The sequence below is a fragment of the Globicephala melas genome, chromosome 20 (genome assembly GCF_963455315.2).
Source record: "Globicephala melas chromosome 20, mGloMel1.2, whole genome shotgun sequence".
Lineage (NCBI taxonomy): Eukaryota > Metazoa > Chordata > Mammalia > Artiodactyla > Delphinidae > Globicephala > Globicephala melas.
The window spans coordinates 56,379,319-56,396,816 of record NC_083333.1 but is presented as its reverse complement, the minus strand read 5'-3'; the positions used below and the strand labels follow the sequence as shown (position 1 = coordinate 56,396,816).

Genomic DNA, 17,498 nt, shown 5'->3' with positions numbered 1-17,498 from the left:
TGACAGTTTCCATTTGTGAGTCTCTGTTCCAATAAGCCACGACTCCCTGTATTTGTTTATCCCCTCCAAGCTCGGGGGCAGCAGTTTACTCTATGTCCTTCCTTGTCTTATAGATTTGAGGAGATTTATTGATTTTTCTGTCTGTTCAGCTTTCTATTTGTTGTTAGAGAAGAGTGGGAACTCATAACTGCTTACATTCTTAATTAAAGGCTATTTTCTTTTAATATCACCCAATTAATACTATGTTCTACTCAGTGTATCATATGAGGAGGCACATGATGACAATTTGTCTCATTATTGGTAATGTTAATTTTTAAAGTGGTGTCTCACAGCTTTCTCTACTGTAAAAATACTATTCTTCCTTTATAATTAATAAGTAGTATTGTGGTGAGATATTTGAGATGATGTAAATATCCTGATTTTCATTATACCTTTGCCTATTGATTTTAGTGTATGTTGACACAATAAATTATTACTCTGGTATTTGCCAAAGGGTGATTTTTTTTTTTTTTTTTGGTTTATAAAATGTAATTTTATTTTATGTTACTCTGTTGTTACATAGGGCATAACATTTTCACAAGGCCTTTTTGGGACTACAGTCGATGATTATTAGCAACATACAATAGTGGTCCAACTCTCTAACAATCACTAGACAAACTGGACACCCTCTCACATGTGCACAAATCTGCCTGGAAAAGTACTAAAGTTTTAGACTTGGACTTGTGTATTTTATTTCCCCTTTCTAGTGTATTAAGAAATGACATGCACTTTCATTTGCCAAAAGCAATGCTTGTATTCTGGCAGCAACATGCTACTTCTATTACATAGTAAAGTGAATACCAGAACTACAAAGGCAGGAGGTGTAAGTGAATTTTTATTGGGAAGGTAAGTTGTCAACTTAAACAGCAGCAAATGAAGAATGAATGAGGAAACTCCCTGTTGTCACAGATATGCAAGACCTCCATCATATATGATACAGGAGGCATTTTAATTTGTGACCTCCAGCCTCAGAATGTCAACTGCTTTTCCATTCAATCTAATACTTCTGGTTTCCTACCAAAAAGGAATATATTAAGAGGATGGAAAAGTTGCTTTACTGAAAGAAAACCCCCAAAGAAGAGTTAATGGAGGGAATGTAGAAATCAGGAAGTTATGCAGAACACTCTTTAAACTGTAATTAACTACATTTTCATATCTTCACAGTAATACAAAACACAGTCACTTGCAGAACTGGTTCAGATTACTTAAATACCAGATACATTTTTAGTCCTCTACATAAGTGTTTGGAAGTTACTTATGTTTATATGAAATGAAGCTATTAATACTTTTCTACAGCAGTAACTGCACACCAGAAAGGCCAAGACAAACACAAATCAAGGAATGGAGTTTTCCCAAAGCTGTGGTGTGAAAAGACTATAAACAGTTGATCCCATACACATGAATGGGTTTCTTTGCTATAGGAAATCCAAATGGAATAAGGAATGGAGATGAGTAAAAAGGTTTCTTGAGGGGAAGAAGGATGACACCCTGTATGCACTTAGTTCTCTGCCTCTCTGCCGCATCACATTCTTCTCCTGCACTGTCTGATGTCCATAATGTTAGGTTGTCTCTAAGCAACTGCATGATGAGGGTGCTGTCTTTGTATGAGTCTTCATTCAGTGTATCAAGTTCTGCAATGGCCTTATCAAAAGCTGTTTTAGCCAGTGTGCAGGCAAGTTCTGGGTTATTAAGGATCTCATAGTAAAATACAGAAAAGTTAAGAGCCAACACCAGGCGGATTGGGTGTGTGGGTTGCATCTCTTTCTTGCTTATATCAAAAGCCTCTTGGTAAGCTCCTTGGGAATTATCTATCGTTTGTTTCCGATCATCACCACAAGCAACTTCAGCAAGGTACCGGAAGTAATCTCCCTTCATCTTCAGATAGAAGATCTTACTCTCTGGATTGTTTGCATTGGCTATTAAATACTTATCCAACAATTCCAGAACCGTGGTGCAGATGGACGGCAGTTCGGACTCCACTTTCTCCCGATAGTCCTTAATCAGCTGCAGCTCCTTGTCAGAGGTGTCGGTCTTCTGCTTGATGCTCGAGATGACCCTCCAGGCGGACCTGCGGCCCCCGCCCACGTTCTTGTAGGCCACCGAGAGCAGGTTGTGCTCCTCGTTGGACAGCTCGGAGCCCTGCTCCGTCACGACCTTCATGCAGGCGGCCATGTCATCGTAGCGCTCAGCCTGCTCGGCCAGCTTGGCCTTCTGGATCAGCTCCGTCTTCTCCATGGGGACAGGACAGCGAGGGTGAGCACTGACCCGGATGCCGAGGAGGAGTGCGGAGGGCCTTCATGTCTCCGCGGCCGCGGCGCAAGTCTCACCACTTTGATCCGCCTTTGGCTTTAGCCGAGGACCCTCTCGTCTCCCCAAAGGGTGATTTTGTATTCCATTCATTCATTCTACATTTAATTGGAATGTTATGTAAGAAATAATTATCCATTTATTTCATTTATGTGTTTATTCTACTATTATTTATATCAATATGGCCTCATGGATATTTGTTTTCTTCTGTGGATTATAATTCAATATTATATTATTTATTTTTTGCCTAATTGTCCCATATTTTGGCATTGAGAGCCCCTTCAAATGACATATGGTACATAGCCTCTTCATTAACAGTAATGAAGAGGAGAAAAAGAGAATACAAAAGACCATTATAGAAAAACAGTGAGAGCCAGAAAAAAAGAACACTTCTGTGGGATCTCCAGGAATGTGTAAAATTAGCTATGTACAGTAGTTCCATTCCCCACCCCCTCAACTGTGGGAGATTTGTTCTAAGTCCCTCCACCATGGTTACCAAAATCCATTGGGCTCAAGTCCCTTATATAAAGCAGCATAGTACAGTTGGCCCCCTCTACTCACAGATTCTGCTTCCTGGGATAGGGAGTGCCAACTGTATAGTGCTTACATCAAAGAAAAGTACTTGATCTGGGAAGAGATGGAGGTGAATAAAAATCATACAAAAATAGCATTATGCAATATTTCCCAATAATCCAAAGATTATATGATGATATAAATAATTGGAGAGAAAAAGATATATTGATGGTGTTCAGAATTATAAAATTTTAAGTTTCTTTATGATTCTTGAGTAAAAATATAATTATCTTTCAATTAATTTCTGGGTATTCAATTGTTTTCTGGGTATATTTCTTTAATCCACCAACTGACTAATACAGGAAGACTTCTTATAGGAACGAAAGCAAATAAAATAAAGTGATCACAATGAATTCTATTATCATTGTAAACCTAGATTATATAAATTAATCTGTTTTCACTATCATTTCATTACTAGCCTTATTGTGATTTTTAATTTTCTTATATTTTAAAAATATCAGTCTAGAATGCATAAATATCAGTCTAATTCAAATTTCCCACTCCCCCATAACCTCCAAGGAGTAATTTGTGAAAGAACCTGAAGACAGCCAGGATTTGGAAGTTAGTAAATTGTTAAGTTTGTCATGTATGAATTTCTCAAACCCTGTTTCTTAAGCTAGAGGGAAAAAACGTATCACATGTGATGTATAAGAATTAGTCAACAGAAAGTGGCTTTTAAAAAATGCAAAGTGCTTGCCTATCCTTACCCAGCACTTCTCCTCCAAGTCCCTACTAAAATTGAGCTAAGAATAATTTGTTACTGATGTGATGTGACTTATCCTTCAGTTGAATTGAGATTAAAAAATATTGAGACTTATAGGTCTAATACTTTATTGATCTCACTTATAGATTCATCAAAAAAAATTCTGAAAATGGTAAGTGCTTTTGCTACTACCTATTTTGATGAAAGTACTTATTGTCCCCAAATCTTATTTTTATATCACTGGTGCATGATCAGGTTTATTTTTATAAGTGGTAAAATAGGTTTGTTTGTTTTTTAAGGGCAAATAACGCAAATATATCTTCAAATAGATGTTTCTGTTCACCAATTATGTCTCCTATTTCCTAGTTTACTTTGGTGTTAGTGACCTATCTCCAGGTCAAAAAACATACTCATGGGTGTATCTGAATTGTTGTCTGCTCAACGTGCTGAAAAAATTAATAAAACAAAGTGATTCTTAAGTTTAGCTTGATAGCTATACTTCAAAAGTTCTATGAATATGGGGAAGGCTGTGCAAATAACTAAACTTAGAATCATGACATCAGGATATCAGTTTAATCTTTGCCATTTTAGAATTGTGTAATCCATCAAGTTTCTTGGTGTATTTAGACCTCATTTTTCTCATCTCTAAACTAAATATGGAAGGATTAGATAGCCTCTAATATTCCCTTCAGCTCCAGGAAAATACTTTTTTAGTTGAACTATTACTATAACAATTTTCGAAATAAAACTATACAATCTGTGACTTTTATTAATGGTTGAGGCTTAGCTAAGCTTTAAAGTTTCCAAATTGATTTGATTTGATATTTTTGGGAAAACTTTATGTAGAAAATCAAATATAACATATATAGAGACCTAGGAGATAGTTGGAGATTTATAGAGATCATATTCTTAGCACTGCTAACATTATAATTTACAGAATATTACTCCAAATCTACCCACTTCTTAATCCTACATGAGGGCTTATATAATGTTGCTGCACCAAGCACTTAATGCAGTTTCAGAAATCATCTGCATATTTTTTAAAGAAAATATTGTTGGCTTTGAAGTTTTATGTGAAACGCAAGGAAAGTGAAGTAGTCAAATACATTTATAGAAAATATTAAAGTTGAACAAGTACGAATGACAAAGGAAGCTCAAGTGGATATACAATTCAAATTGATTCTGTTTCTTTTCAATCTCACACTCTCTCTCTCCATGGAGATATACCAGGGAAGATGTGACCGTAGAATAGAGAATACATGATTTTGTATGTAATTACACACTGTTTCCATGGTGTGTGTGTGTGTGGGTGTGTGTGTGTGTGTGTCAATAGGGTTTTATAGGTGTTTTGTAAACCCAGTGCCCTCAAACTAGTCAGAAAAGCTAGAAGATGTTCCCAAAGATTCTGTCTTCATTAGTGAGATGTTAGGGGGAATAGAAAACTAAGATTTCAAAGTACTTACTCTATAACTACTATTGTATTAGATTCTCTGAATTATCTCACTTGATAGCCTTAATAAACTTGTTATTTTGGTATTGCTATATCTAAAGTTAGCAAGATGAGTCCAAGAGAGTTTAAAGCATTTTTTTCAGAATTTAAATGGCTAGTGGAATTTGATTTAAAACCTGCACCAATTTGACCTCTGTACCCAGGCTTGAGGAAAGCAATTGAGGGAAAGAATAATCATAAGGCTAAGAGAACTTTTTGCTTCTCTAAAGAAGCAAAAACACAGAAGGCTAATCTGGGAAGTTATAAATTCTGATAAAGGGATTGTGTTGCCTACACAAACAATGATGTGACCAGATTCTCCTTTGTACCATGGCATGTGACCATTGAGTGAAACACTCGATGGAGTTTCCAGGAGTACCTTCTTGTCCTGCCCATGCTTCTCAGACACTGTAGCCTGTTCCTTGCCCTAGTCTTGTGTTTATATCCCTATCTGAGGAATATTACAGAGAAAACAAGGTACAAATGAAGATCAAAAAGATAGCTCAAGTTAATTCAGTCAAATGATGGAAGTACTTTTCAGTTTTTCACTGAACATGTGTGAATATTAAAGGAAAAGATGTGGGCTTTTTAAGGCAAAGCAGTATCTACTTCAGAGATAGCTGCTTCTAAGTGCATTTAATTTGGTGCAATTTTTGCCCCAGTAATCAAGCATTTTCCACTACAGCAGCATTTCTCAATCTCAGTCCTGTCAACATTGTGTTGAGTGGGGTTGTCTATACATTGTAGGATGTTTAGCAGCACCCCTGGCCTCTACTCCCTAGGAGTCAGTATCATCTTCACAGTTGTGACTATCAAAAATATCTCCAGAAATTTCAAAATGTCTCCTGTTTTATTTTAAGTTAATTTTTATTGGAGTCTGGTTGCTTTACAATGTTGTGTTAGCCTCCACTGCACAACAAAATGAATCAGCCACAGTGAGTATAAAAAAGCAGCAAAGACAAAAGTATAATATATTTTGCTTTTGTTTCTTTATGTAACAATGCATTCAGTCTCTATCTTTTGTCTGGTAGTTGTAATAAGGGGTTGATCAGTCAGATTTCTTACTGTTAAGCTGAATCATGACTAGGTGACAATTTAATTAGATCGTTTATTAGTCTCAAGTCCTACCACCAACCTCTTATATTTTTCTACCTTTGTATTCTTGTTGTATTTGAACTGGGAGAAGTTGGCCATAATTTCCAATATTTTATAGTTCATCTTTGGATTCAACTTCAGCACTGACTTTGAATATAATATCTTGAGAATGTGCAAGATTCTGCTAATTCTCTCTGCTTAACATCTCCTCCACAGCTGAAAACCTTGGGGAGAGGGAATGCTGAAACAATTGATGTGTCCACTCATTTAGGACTCAGATGTCTCTAAATTCTAAATGTATACAGTTGGGTAAAGTTTAGACTATGTCTATCATTTCATTTTCTTATAAATGTCTGAAAACACTACCCCCAAAATGCCACTCAACTTTTTCTTTTTTGCTTTTGTGCTATGGGCAAATTATGAGCTATAAGATACACAGCTTATTTGAGTAGGATAATCATTGAACATATACTGACACACATTTTCCCACTTCCAAAGGCTTGTTTCAGAATTAGTCTTTAAAAGACTAATTATTAAGGGCATTTTAATTTTTTATGTGCAAACTTCTCTATTTTTAATTTTTATTTTATATTGGAGTAGAAGTGATTAACAATGTTTTGTTAGTTTCATGTGTACAACAGTGGTTCCGTTATACATAAACATTTATCTATTGTTATTCAAATTCATTTCCCATTTAAGTTATTACAGAGTATTGAGCAAAGTTCCATGTGCTATATACAGTAGGTCTTGTTGGTTACCTATTTTAAATATAGCAGTGTATACATGTCAATCCCAAACTCCAAGTCTGTCCCTCCTCCCCACCCTTCCCCCTTGATAACCATAAATTTGTTCTCTAAGTCTGTGATGTGTATTTCTGTTTTATAAATAAGTTCATTTTTATCATTATTTGAGACTCTGCATGTAAGCTATATCAAATGATATTTTGTCTTTCTCTGTCTGACTTACTGCACTTGGTATGATAATCTCCAGGTCCACCCATGTTGCTTCAAATGGCATTATTTCATTATTTTTAATGGCTGAATAATATTCCGTTGTAAATATGTACACCATCTTCTTTATCCACTCATCTGTCGGTGGACACTTAGGTTGATTCCATGTTCTTGCTATTGTAAATAGCGCTGCAATGAACGTTGTGGTGCATGTATCCTTTTGAACCATGTTTTTCTCTGAATATATGCCGAGGAGTGGGATTGCTAGATCATATAGTAGCTCTATTTTTAGTTTCTTAAGGAACTTCCATACTGTTCTTCACAGTGACTGTACCAACTTACATTGTCACCAACAGTTTACGAGGGTTCCCTTTTCTCCAGCATTTATTGTATGTAGACTTTTTGATGATGGCCATTCAGACTAGTGTTAGGTGATACCTCATTGTAGTTTCGATTTACATTTCTCTAATAATTAGTGATGTTGAGCATCTTTTCATGTACCTCTTGGTCATCTGTATGTCTTCTTTGGAGACATGTCTATTTAGGATTTCTGTCCACTTTTTTTATCTTTTTTTTTTTTTTTTTGTATATTGAACTTCATGAGTTTTTGTAAATTTTGGAGATTAATCCCTTGTCGGGCACATCATTTGCAAATATTTTCTCCCATTCTGTGGGTTGTCTTTTCATTTTGTTTATGGTTTCACTTGCTATAAAAAAGATTTTGAGTTTGATTAGGTCCCATTTGTTTATTTTTGTTTTTATTTCCATTACTCTAGGCGATGGATCGAAAAAGATATTGCTGCAATTTGTGTCAAAGAGTGCTGTGCCTATATTTTCTCTAAGAGTTACATAGTATCTGCTCTTACATTTAGGTCTTCAATCCATTTTGAGTCTCCTTTTGTGTATGGTTAAGAACGTTAAAGAACGTTCTAATTTCATTTTTTTTTTTTTTACATGTAGCTCTTCAGTTTTCCCAGCAACACTTATTGAAGGCACTGTCTTATCTCCATTGTATAGCCTTGCCTCCTTTCTCATAGATTAATTGACTATAGGTTTGTGGGTTTATTTCTGGGATTTCTATCCTGTTCCATTGATCTATGTTTCTGTTTTTGTGCCAGAACCATACTGTTTTGATGAAGTCTGAAGCCAGGGAACCTGATTCCTCTAGCTCCATTTTTCTTTCTCAAGATTGCTTTGGGTACTCAGCATCTTTTGTGTCTCCATACAGAGTTTTGGTTCTAATTCTGTGAAAAAATGCCATTGGTAATTTGATAGGGATTGGATTGAATTGAATCTGTAGATTGCCTTGGGTAGTATAGTCATTTTGACAATATTGATTCTTCCAATCCAAGAACATGGTATATCTTTCCATCTATTTGTGTCATCTTTGATTTCTTTCATCAGCATATTAGTTTATAGAGTAGAGATCTTTTGCCTCCTTAGATAGGTTTATTCCTAGGTATTTTATTATTTTTGATGAGGTGGCAAATGAGATTGTTTCTTTAATTTCTCTTTCTGATTTTTCATTTATAGCATGTAGAAATGCAAGAGATTTCTGTGTGTTAATTTTGTCTTGCAACTTTACCAAATTCATTAATGAGCTCTAGTAGTTTTCTGGTAGTATCTTTAACGTTTTCTATGTATATATCATGTCATCTGCAAACAGTGACAGTTTTACTTCTTCTTTTCCAATTTGGATTCCCTTTATTTCCTTTTCTTCTTTGATTGTCATGGCTAGGACTTCCAAAACTATGTTGAATAAAAGTGACAGTGTACATCCTTGTCTTGTTCCTGATTTTAGATGAAATGTTTTCAGCTTTTTTTTTTTTTTTTTTTTTTTGAGTATGGTGTTAGCTGTAGGTTTGTCAGATATGGCCTTTATTATGTTGAGGTATGTTCCCTATATGCCCACCTTCTGGAGAGTTTTTATCGTAAAATGATGTTGAATTCTGTCAAAAGGATTTTCTTCACCTATAGAGATGATCATATGGTTTTTATTCTTCAGTTTGTTGATGTAGTGTATCACACTGATTAATTTGTGGATATTGAAAAAATCTTGTATCTCTGAGATAAATCCCACTTGATTATGGTGTATGATTCTTTTAATGTATTGTTGGATTCAGATTGCTAGTATTTTGTTGAGGATTTTTGTGTCTATGTTCATCATTGATATTGACCTGTAATTTTCTTATTTTGTGATATCTTTGGTTTTGGCATCAGGGAGATGGTGGCCTCATAGAATGAGTATAGGAGTTTTCCTTCCTCTGAGATTTTTTGGAATAGTTTCAGAAGGATAGGTGTAACCTGTTCTGTAAATGTTTGATAAAATTAGCCTGTGAAGCCATCTGGTCTTGTACTTCTGTTTATTGGAAGTGTTTTAATCACAGTTTCAATTTCGGTACCTGTAATTGGTCTGTTCATATTTTCTATTTATTCATGGTTCAATCTTGGGAGATTGCACCTTTCTAAGAATTTTTCCATTTCTTCTAGGTTGTCCATTTATTGGCATATAGTTGCTTGTAGTAGTCTCTTATGATCCTTTGTATTTCTGTGGTGTCCATTGTAACTTTTCCTTTTTTCTTTTCTAATTTTATTGATTTGAGTCCTCTCCCTAATTTTGTTGATGAGTCTGGCTAAAGTTTTACCAATTTTGTTTATCTTCTCAAAGAACCAGCTTTTGGTTTCATTGATCTTTGCTATTGTTTCCTTCATCTCTGTTTCATTTATTTCTGCTCTGATATTTATGATTTCTTTATTTCGACTAAGTTTGGGTTTTGTTTGTTTTTCTTTCTCTAGTTGCTTTAGGTGTGAGGTTAGGTTGTTTATTTGAGATATATCTTGTTCTTGAGGTAAGATTGTATTGCTATAAACCTCCTTCTTAGAACTGCTTTTGCTGTGTCCTATAGGTTTTGGATTGATGTGTTTTGTTGTCATTTGTCTCTAGGTATTTTTTGATTTCTTCTTTGATTTATTCAGTGATCCATTGGTTATTTAGTAACAAATATTTTAAGCCTACATGTGTTTGTGTTTTTTAGTTTTTTTCCTGTATTTGATTTCTAATCTCATAGCATTGTGGTCAGAAAAGATGCTTGATGAGATATAAATTTTCTTAAATTTATTTAGGCATGATTTATGACCAAACATTTGATCTATCCTGGAGAGTGTTCCATGTGCACTTGTTAAGAAATTGTGTTCTGCTGCTTTCAGATGGAATGTTCTATAAATATCAATTAAGTCTTTCTGGTGTAATGTGTCATTTAAGGTGTGTGTTTCCTTACTAATTTTCTGTCTGGGTGATCTGTCCATTAGTGTAAGTGGGGTGTTAAAGCCCCCCACTATTATTGTATTACTGTCAATTTACCTTCTTATGACTCTTAGCATTTGCCTTATATATTGATGTGCCCCTATGATGGGTACATAGATATTTACCATTGTTATGTCTTCTGCTTGGATTGATCCCTTGATCATTATGTAGTGCCCTTCTTTGTCTCTTGTAATAGTCTTTATATTGAAGTCTATTTTGTCTGATAAATGTATTGCTACTCCAGCTTTCTTCTGATTTCCTTTTGCATGGAATACCATTTTCCATCCCTTCACTTTCAATCTGTTTGATTCTCTAGATCTGAACTGGGTCTCTTGTAGACAGCATATATACAGGTCTTTTTTTTTGTATCAATTCAGCCAGTGTATGTCTTCTGGTTGGAGCTTGTAATCCATTTACATTTAAGGTAATTATCAACATATATGTTCTTATTACTATTTTGTTAATTGTTTTGCATTTGTTTTTGTAGCTGTTTTTCCTTCCCTTCCTCTTTGTACTGTTGTCTTGTGATTTGATAACTAACTTTAGTGTTGTGTTTAGATTCCTTTTTCTTTTTTATGTGTGTATCTATTGTAGATTTTTGGTTTGTGGATACCATGTTTTGATATAACAGTCTTTGTATAAGCAAGATTTTTTAAAGTTCCTTGCCTTTTTATTTCAAATGCATTTCTAATAGCCTGCATTTGTGCTCTCCTCTTCTCACAATTGCTGGTTTTGGTATCATATTTTTGTGCAGATTATTTCCTAACTTTATTATATATTTGCCTTTACCAGTGAGCTTTTCCATTCATAATTTTTTTTTTTGTTTGTTTCTAGTTGTGACCCTTTTTTTCCTGCCTAGAGAAATTCTTTTAGCCTTTGTTACAAAGATGGTCTGGTGGTGCTGAATTCTTTTAGCTTTTGTTTGTCTGTAAAACTTTTGATTTCTCCATTGAATCTGAATGAAAGCCTTGCTGGGTGGTGTAGTCTTCATTGTAGGTTCTTCCCTTTCATTACTTTAAATATATCATACTACTCCCTTCTGGCCTGCAGAGTTTCTGCTGAAAAATCAGATGATGAACTTATGGGAGTTCCCTTGTCCCCTTGTATGTTATTTGTTGATTTTCCCTTGTTGCTTTTAATATTATTTCCTTTGTCTTTAGTTTTTGCCAATTTGATTATTATGTGTCTCAGCATGTTCTTCCTTGGTTTATCCTTCTTGGGACTCTCTGTGCTTCCTGGGCTTAGATGACTGTTTCCTTTGCCATGTTAGGGAAATTTTCATCATCTCTTGAAATATTTTCTCAGGTCCTTTTCTTTCTCTTCTCCTTCTGGTACCCCTAATTAGCACTCACCAGAGCCACTGCTTCCAGTGTTCCTGTCCCCACAATGAGTCACAGCCACCCCCTGCCTCTGCAGGGGACCCTCCAACACTAGCAGGCAAGTCCGACCCAGTCTCTTATGAGGTCACTGCTTTTTTCCCCATGTCCTGTTGTGCATGAGACCTTATTTATGCCCTCCAGAAGTGGAGTTTCTGATTCTCCCTGTCCTGTAGAATACCTGCAGTCAAACCCCACTGGCCTTCAAAGCCAGACTCCCTGGGAAGCTCCTCCTCCTATTGCCAGACCCCCAGACTGTGGAGCCCAACGTGGGGCTCAGAAGTTTTGCTCCTGTGAGAGAACTTCTGTGGTATAATCATTTTCCAATTTGCAGGTCGCCGACACAGCATGTATGGGATTTGATTTTATCACAGTTGTGCTCCTCCTACAATCTCACTGTGGCTTCTCTTTTGTCTTTGGAAGTAGGGTATCTTTTCTGGTAGGTCCCTGCATTTTTCTGTTGGTGGTTGTTTAGCAGTTAGTTGTGATTTTAGTGTTTCTGTAAGAATGGGTGAGCTCACATCCTTCTACTCCACCATCTTGCCTCCTTCTCCTAATTTATTTGTATTTGTCTGAGTGGACTCTGATGTCTAAAAAGCAGACACACCAGGTATGAGTAAATCATATACCAGTTATAGTGCTGCCTCCCACTGATTCCCAGACCCAATGGGCAAAATAATCAAAGGTTCTTGGACTTAGGCAAGCCACTTCTCCTAGCAGGCCATATTGTCCATTATGTCAAGGGAGTTGAGGGTGAGGAACACATCAAAGTCTGGTTGTCTCCAAGAAGCATTAAGTCTAAATTCTTTTAGACCAAGGGAAATCAACTCAGTCAGTGGATTCTAGCAGACAAAATGCCAGATTGTTTATCCTATTATTCCAGGTTAATATTGAAAAAGCACTAGAGGCTTCTCACTTATGACCTTCAGTGATCTTATTTGCAATCAAACAGGTGTTCATGGGTCACACCAACTAACTGAAATTAATCCATTAATTCTGTAAAATAAAATCACTAGAGCTAATTATAATTTAAATATAGTATTTTCCTCTAAATTCAAATTATTTCATAATATGAAAGTGCTATGATATTGTTTATTATTTAAGGTTTAGAGGCATAAGCACAACTTTGAAATGGTTTGGTGATCAAAGAGAAGTTCTGCCATATGGTAGTTTTTGCTTCAAGGGCCCTTGTTGCTACAAAGTTGATAATATCAAAGGTTCTTCAATACAGATTCCTAAAAGGATGTCAACAGCAACATCAGCCCACTTCTCCCTTATTACATGTTCCCTGCCATAATGTTAGGATATTTGAGTCAGAGCTTTTTGTTGGGGAGAATGTGTGTTGACAGTTATTGATTCATAAGTCAGTATGATTGTTGCTTTACAGAACATTTCCATTTTCATGCCAGGCACTGTGCTAGGGACACATTATATATAAAAAAAAATACCTTAGATACCATTCCTCATTTGTAGTAAAAATATGAAATTACTCATGCTCAATTTCAAGTTGATGTATGCAATATGTGTGTATTTGAGGTTGTTCACAAGTGTGAACTTACATAGACTTAAAAACAAACAAAACATAAAATCCTAGAAGAAAAGTTAATTACTAAATCCAGAAATCAAACTTCAGTTTTTACCTAATTTTTCTCCCTTAGTTATTAGGTGTGTTTTTACTCTAACACATATTTGATTTTCAAGAGGTCTTCTTTTAATTAAACATTTTTATTTTGAGATAATTTTAGATTTATATACAGTTGTAAGAAATAATACACATCTCATGTACCTGTAATCAAATTTTACCACCATACAAAACTATAGTAGAATATCATAACAAGGATACTGGCTTTGACACAGTCAGTATGGGGAACATTTTCATCACTACAAGGATCCCACAAGTTGCTCTTCTATAGCTACAATCACTTCCCTCTCACCCACTCCCTCACTAACACCTGGCAGGTAACAATCTCTTCACTTTTATTGTTTTGTCATTTCAAGTATGTTATATACATGAAATCATACAGTATATAACATTTTGGAACTGGATTTTTCACTTTGCACAGTTTTCTGGAGATTCACAGTTCATATCTTTTTATTGATGAATAGTGTTCTATGGTATGGGTGCATCATAGATTGCTTTTTCCAGGTTTATTGAGATATAATTGATAGACAACATTGTGTAAGTCTATGATGTACAGCATGATGATTTAATACAGGTATACATTGAGAAGTGATTATCACAGTAAGGGTAGTTACATTCTTCACCTCGTATATTTACCATTAATTGTTGTTGCTGTTGTCATTATGATGAAAACATTTAAAATCTACTTTTCTGCAACTTTTAAGTATACAATACAACATTATTAACTATAGTCACCATATTATACATAAGATACCCAGAATTATTTCTTTTATAATTGGAAGTTTATAGCCTCTGACCCACAGCTCCATTATCTCCCTGGCTCCAGCCCAGACCCTGGCAACAACGATTTTACCCTTTGATTCTATGAGTTCAGCTTTTTTTGATTCTACATGTAAGTGAGATCATACAGTTTTTGTTTTTCTCTGTCCGACTTATTTCACTGAGCATAAGGTCCTCAAGTGGCATCCATGTTGTTGTAAATGACAAAATTTCCATCTTTTTCTATGGCTGAAAAATATTCTTCTGTGTGTGTCTGTGTATGTCCATGTTCTCCACATTCTTTTTTATCCATTCATCAGTTGATAGACATTTAAGTTGTTTCCATCTCTTAGCTTTTGTGAATAATGCTGCAATGAACATGGGAGTGCAGATATATCTATGAGATCCTAATTTCATTTCCTTTGGATAAATACCTAGAAATCGGATTGCTGTATCATATAGTATTTATATGTTTAATTTTTTGTATGATGTCTATACTATTTTCCATAGTGTCTTTACCAATATATGTTCCCACCAAGGTTCTCCTTTTCTCATATTCTCATCAGTATTTGATATCTCTTGTCTTTTTGATAACAGTCATTCTACCAGATGTGGGGTGATAGCTCAGTGTGATTTTGATTTACATTTTCCTGATGATTAGTGATAAACATCTTCATGTACTATTTGATCATTGTATGCCTTCTTTGGGGAAATGGTAATTTCACATTACTAATGATGTTGATATTGAACATTTTTTCACATGATTATTTGCCATGTGGATATCCTCTTACATAAAATATCTTCATGTGTTCTTCCCATTTTCTAATTTGAATTTGCTTTTGTCTTTTTTGTTGACATTGTAGTTTTGTTCTATTTTGTTTAGTTTTTAATATCCTAGATGTTAGGTAGATGCAGCTTTGAAATACTTTTTTACCTGAAAATAGTTTGGCTTTTCATATACTTAGTGGGATATTTTGCAGATTAAAAGTTTGTAATTTGTTGAAGTACAATTTATTAAATTTTCTTATATATATTGCAAATTTGGTGTCAAATCTAAGAAATACTTGCCTAGCCTAGAACACAAATATTGTCTATGTTTTTTTCAAAGGATTCATAGTTTTAAGTTATAAATTTAAGTTGCAATCCATATTTATTTAATATTATAAAACATGGGACTAAGACAAGTTTTTTTTCCCTCTACAGATATCCAATTAATTTTCCACCTTTGTCAAAAATCAAGCATATTTGTGTGTATCTATTTCTTAGTTCTGTCTTCAGTTCCATTGATTTATATGCCTATCCTTCCTCCAATGAAACAGTTTTGATTTTTATAGCTATACAATAAAGCTTCGAATAGCATAGACTAATTCTTCTCACATTATTATTTTTTCTCAAAATTTATTTTAGCTATTCTATTTCATTCCCTGTTCCATATAAGTGTTAGAGTATCTACAACAAATCATGTTGCAATTTTAATATTAATTGCATTAAACCTGCATATCAATCTTTACCATATGCAGTTTTCCAATTCATAAGCATGAAATATATCTCAATTTGTTTAGATCATCTTTGTTTACCTTTATCAAGGTTAGGCAGTTTCAGAATCCAAATACTACACATATTTTGTTTGATTCATATCTAAGTTTTCTTTATTTTTTTCAGGCAATTTTAAATACATTGCATTTTTAATTTTGTTATCCATATCTTCACTGATTCTACATAGAAATAAGAATGATTTCTGTATGTTTATCTTGTATCCTGTCAACTTGCTAAAATAACTTTTTAGTTTTAAAATTTTTTTTTAAATAGCTTGGAATTTTCTATGTAGACAATCATGTCATCTGCAAAAATTGAGAATTTTCCCCTTTGTATCTGACCTGTATGATCCTCATTTCCTTTTCTTAACTTACAACACTGTTTACAAATACTAGCACTATATTGAGTAATAAAAATTTAGAGTAGACAAATTTACATTATTTATGAGTCTCACTGGGTAAGCATTCAGTCTTAGATTATTAAGAATAATAACATTTGTAGGTGTTTTGTTTGTTATTTTTGTTGCTTTGTAGATGCTCTATATCAAATTGAGGAAGTTTCCTTTGTTACTGTATTTCTGAGAATTTTTATCATGAATGGATGCTGAGTTTTGTCAAATGTCTTGTGTATGGATTGATGTGATCATGTGTTTTTTCTCTTTAGCCTGTTAATATGGTGGATCACTTTGATCGATATTGGGTGAATTATAGTAGAGTGTGCTTTTTAATGAATTGTAAAAATTGGCAACTTGAGTGGTTATATCTATGTGTATAGATTTGTTTCTACTATTCCCTAATTATCTTTTTTTTTTTTAATGTCTATGGGACCTATAGTGATATCCCCTATTTCATCCCTGATATTGGTAAATTGTGTTTTCTTTCTATTTTTCTTTATCAATTTTTTGTGTGTGTGTCAGTTTTCAAAGAAACATCTCTTTGTTTCATTAGCTTTTTTTCTACAGTTTTGCCTTTCAATTTTATTGATTTATGTTCTTATCTTTATTGTCCCCCTCCTTCTGCTTCATTTGGGTTTATTTTGCTTTTTGTATACAGTTTTGGTCATTGTTCTAGGTATTATATAATGTATGTATAACCTACCACAGCCTAGTGATCTTATCATTTTATATGTTTGAGTGTAGTTTAGAAATTTTATCTCTCTTTCATTATTTATCTTCTCTTATTTGTAACATTAATGAATTAAACATTTTTTTCCATATATTTAGATACACATCAGACATTCAACGTTTTCTTCAAATTTCAAACATAAGTTAGAAATTCAAGAAGAGAAGGAAAGTCTGCTGTGTTTACCTATATTTTTGTTTTTTTGTTTACCTATATTTTTGCTTGCTTGCTTTCATTGTGATATCCCTAATTTTATGCTGACCATGATCACCTAGCTGATATAGAAGGGCATCCAAAAAGAGGCAGAAATTCTTATGTAAACAACTATGCCAGGAGGAACCTAAAGGAAAATGCAATTCAAATTTACCAATTGTTTTTCTATGTAGAAAAAGTGGTTGGAATCCTGACTTGAGCTTGAACAATCAGTTGCACATTCAATAAAGTCTGGGTTTGGAATTAAGTGTATGAGTTTATTTCATTTACATCATTCTATCATTGATATGGCAGATTCTGTTACTACATTAAAATTCCAGTTAACTGTCACATTTCAAAAAGAGTGTTTTAAAGTTATGTTTAGTGAAGTGGATTATGTCAGAGCTATATC

The 17,498-nt window shown here is 34.2% G+C and overlaps 1 pseudogene; it reads right to left on the bottom strand.

Annotated features, from left to right (window-relative positions):
* Nucleotides 1-514: 514 nt before the first annotated feature.
* On the bottom strand, nt 515-2,274 carry LOC115866296 (14-3-3 protein theta pseudogene; annotated as a pseudogene).
* Between the last annotated feature and the right edge of the window lie 15,224 nt (nt 2,275-17,498).